This window comes from Marmota marmota, unplaced genomic scaffold (genome assembly GCF_001458135.2).
Source record: "Marmota marmota marmota unplaced genomic scaffold, marMar, whole genome shotgun sequence".
In the NCBI taxonomy this organism is placed as follows: domain Eukaryota; kingdom Metazoa; phylum Chordata; class Mammalia; order Rodentia; family Sciuridae; genus Marmota; species Marmota marmota.
In genome coordinates this window covers 70,028-74,751 of record NW_026006748.1, presented here as the reverse complement: position 1 = coordinate 74,751, position 4,724 = coordinate 70,028, and positions in this window count along the sequence as shown.

The window sequence follows — 4,724 nt, the reverse complement described above, 5'->3', positions numbered from 1 at the left end:
TGGACAACAAAAACATAAAAATTAGGAAGAAATGCAGCAAGCAAAAGAAAACAAACAAACAAAAAAAAACAGATCAAACAAACAAAAAATTCCCAAACATTCTATGTTATTACATAAAATTAAATAATGTAATTATGTTAGTTCTTATCAAATGTACATAACAGTGAAAAAGACTAATAGTTTCTGGATATGAAAAATACATAAGAATGCCAAGTTGGGAATATATAAGAAAATTCTGAAAAATGAAGATTAGGGAATTGGTTAGAAAGTAAGGGGGTAAGAAAAAATACTAATAAATATTAAAACAAAAACTACAGTAGTTAAGTGAATGTATAGGCAGATAACTTCAACAATAATCCCCAGATGTAGGTCCTACTATTAAAAAAATTGCAATGACTGAAAAAGGCATTACCATAAACATATTCAACTTGAATTTAGAGTGCAACAATTTTTTAAAAACCTAAGTGATTTTTACCTCGTATCAGATATAACTGTTAAAAAACCCATAAGCTCAAAGGAAAAAAGAAGGAATCTTTATTAAATTGTGTGTGTCTGACTAAAATTTGAAGGGAGAGAAGAGATAAGTAAAAATGGATAGATTTGATTAAAGAAAACTTAAAATCCTTTGTGAGTTAAACCAAAAATTCTCCTAGACAAAATAACAAAACCAAATATATTAGGAAAACAAATATTAGGGAAAAAATTTGCAGCCAAAATGACAAGATTTCAGTACTGCTTTATAATTCAAGGCCCATACAAATTGAAAAAACAAAACAAAAAACAATAAACCACTAAGCAAATTCCTTGAGTTAATTATATCAACACGTTGAGGATTTAAATAAGTAAACTTAGCAAGTTTGATAAGTTAACCTAAAACCATTTGATAGTTACAGGTTTAGATTTTAAGTTAAGACCTTTTATCTGAAGATAAGGTATATATCTGCATTAAAAAATGAAGCAATACTACTTAAGACAAAAGTTAAATATATCAATTTAGTTTATACATATACACACATATATATTATTCAGTAAAATAATATAAAAGTGACAAAATCTTTATTGGTTACTTCAGTAGAAACCTATGTATGTATATCTATTTGGCATGAAGTATTTGCATTTAGTAAGTTGAAAGGAAAATAAAGAGTTCATGACATTGAAGACATACCAGGGGAGTGCATAGTTGCTAATAGATCTGTGTATACATCAAGAGTTTAATTTGCTCCAAATTTTGACATGACTAATTAAATTATCAAATATCTTAAAATTCTTCCTTTCTCTGTCCCCACACATCCTATCAAAAAGGTAAGCACCCAAATAAGCAAGTTCTTAATAAATGTCAAGTTAATTGGAAAATGATGTAATGAAATCAAAACACAGTCCTTTAGAAAACATTTTATTTTCTTGGCACACAGAGATATAAATGACATTTGCCCACTAGATAGAGCAGCATAAGACTGATATCAGAATGGATTACAATTCATATTACAATATTGATACATATGACAAGTCTCATGTTTCCTTAATTACCTTTGAAAAATTACTAAAATATCACAGCACACTGGTAAAATTGGCAAGTTTCATTCTCATTTTGAAGAGTTAAGATTGATTTGGATTAATGCAAACCAAGGCACAGACCATTGTCAAAGTGTAATATAATAACAGATTATCCAGTGTTGCACAGGAATGAAGCATTCTACATAAATGTTCTTCAGTCAAATGGCATTTATCTTTCTAAAGTCTAAAAGTGTTACTTTAACTACCATGGATGGAATAATGCAGAACATGCCTTCTTCTTCTTTTCCCCAATGTCTGTGTGTGTGTGTGTGTGTTTGTGTGTGTGTGTGTGTGTGTGTGAGAGAGAGAGAGAGAGAGAGAGAGATATGCTGGGGTTCTAACCAAGGGCCTTGCAAATTCTAAGCAAGCACTCTACTAGTGAGCTACATCCCTAGCTCACAGCATGCCTTTTTAAACTTTAAAGCAGACCATGCATAATATTACAATGTTCTTTCATTAATACTCCTAATTAAGAATGCAATATCTGAAAGATTTACCAAGATGGGTATTCCTCCTACAGTAGATAAACTAGCATGTCTATTTAAAAAAAAAAAAAACACATCAACTTGTTATTTATTTAGTCACATTTAACTGTCAGCTGTCAGTTCTTGCTTTAGTTACATATACAGGTTTTCTGTTACCTTTCTTATTTCCTGTATTGTTAGGGTAGAGCAGCATAGCTACATAAACTTTGGATGAACTAATAGTTCCCTCAATGAAGGTCACTCTCCCCCACCCCCAGTACTGGGTATTGAACCCAGTGGTGCTCTATCACTAAGCTACATCTCTTCATTTTTTTTAGACAGGGTCTCACTAAGTTGTCTAAGCTGGACTTGAACTTTTGATCCTCCTGCTTCAGACTCCTAAGTTGCTGGGATTACAGGTATGGGTTTCTAGGCCTGGCTAAGGTCATTCCATTTACCTCCATTAGTGGAGGTTATATACTGAGTAAGGGAGGGAATCAAGAAAAAAGTAAAATCTGGAAATTCTTGTTTATAAATAGTGGTCAGATTTCTATCACAAGCTTCCTTGAATTTGTAGGTCTTAATCTGCTCTAGGTTAGGTACCAGAAAACTAAGCTAGTGAAAACTATTTCTAAAGCAGGGTCAGCTTTGCAGAAGGGTGGATAGGTAATCCTGCAGTAAACTGCATGAGCCTTTCAGCATGGGCATTTGACATTTGATGTGTTTATAAATTTTGGTACTCAGAAGTTGTGCCTTGAATGCCTATCTTTATTTTCGTTTCTCAGTCTTAGTTAAGGTTGTTAGGTATATGGTCTCTTGAGAAAAGTAATACTGTATCATTATTTTATATATAAACATACATATCCCTGAATAATATTAAATAGTTATGAAAGGATTTTTACAACTACTTTCTCCCAAACAAAAGTATAATGATATAATTAATTTACTCTTGAGAAAAAGATAGTAAAAACATTCCATCTAGGAAATAAGTACTATTCAAAAATCTTATAAATGTTAAAAACCTTTTAACTTTTATGTCATTTTCAAGTTTAAAGTATCTTAAAATATGTTTCAAATTATTTTATTTGATTCAAGATAACTACTGAATTTGTATCTATAGTTTTATTATATTAAGATTGTTGTCAGCCTGGGGATGTGGCTCAGTGGTAGAGTGCTTTCCTAGAATGTATGAGGTCCTGGGTTTGATTCCCCAGTACCAAAAAAAAAAAAAAAAGATTGTTCTCAATACTGAACTTGTCAATGTAGGCTTTCATTAACAGAAACCAGTATTTATTAAGCTCTGTCAATAGAATTTAGCACAGAAACTAGAGAGAGCTATCAAGTTTTAAAAATTAATATAACATTCTTTTCTTCTTGAATGTTTCATAAATATGTCCAACAATTTCTATTTTGAAAATGTAAGTCATCTCATATAACAGGAAACTGGAACTTGAGGCTGATTTTACAAAACTGTTTTTAATGAAATCAATTTATTAATGCTCTGCTTTTTTCCCAGTCTATGCATCATTAGCACAAGTCAGTTGTCTTTAATAAACCACTGACATTTATAACATTTGAAAACATATTGATACATCAATGAAAAAAATGAAATGACAGTTTGAACATCTGTGCTTAATTTATGAACATATATGGTAGAAATGTTGATAATTCCACATTTATGAAGTACTTCTGAAATATATATTGAATAAGGTATTAAGAAGGTAGTAGTAGGCCAGGTGCAGTTGTGCACGCCTGTAATCCTAGCAGCTCAGGAGGATGAGGCAGGAGGATTGCAAGTTCAAAGCCAGCTTCAGCAAAAGAGAGATGCTAAGCAACTCCAGGAGACCCTGTCTCTAAATAAAATACAAAACATAGGGCTGGCTCAGTGGTTGAGTGCCCCTTGAGTTCAATCCCCAGTACCAAAAAGAAAAAGAAGGTCATAGTACATGGTGAGAATGTTAATTATCCACAGCCTATTTAGTATGTATTGTTCCTGAATATATACCACAATTTAAAGATACTTTTCCATTTTCATTTTGTAGAAATTTAAGATTTTATATAAGTTTTATTTTTCTAACTCTGGATTTCTATTCTTGAAGACTACTTAATGAACTCAAAAGAAAATTCTGGTGGTAATCATAATTTTTCTCTTATTCAAATTGAAAGCTATCTTTATACATTAAAAAATTGAAAATGCTTTTATAATCTTACCTAATTGGGCATCAATATTATATGAAAGATTTTTTAAAAAACTTGAATTTGTATACATAGGCATTTGCATTATGATCTTGCATTGCATAATGAAGTTGTACATTTTTTAAATATATCTGAACCAACAATAAATCATAAAGTGTTTCAAGAATAACAGCAATTTCAGACGTAACTGTGAACACCCACAGAATAGGCCCAGCGGCCTGCTGAGGGGCAGAGCCGCCCCCCACCCCCCACGCCTGCCAGGTAGGTGGAACTGTGACCACTGACAGAAAAGGCCCAGTGGCCCGTGGAGGGGCAGAGCTGCCAACCACTCCTGCAAGGTAGGTGGGTCTGTGACCCACCGGCAGAACAGGAGCAGCGGCCTGCTGAGAGGCAGAGCCGCCCCCTCCCCCCGTGCCTGCAAGGTAGACGGAACTGTGACCACCATCAGAACAGGCCAGACCTGCAACCGATAGACAGAACAGGCCCAGTGGCCTGAGGAAGGGTAGAGCC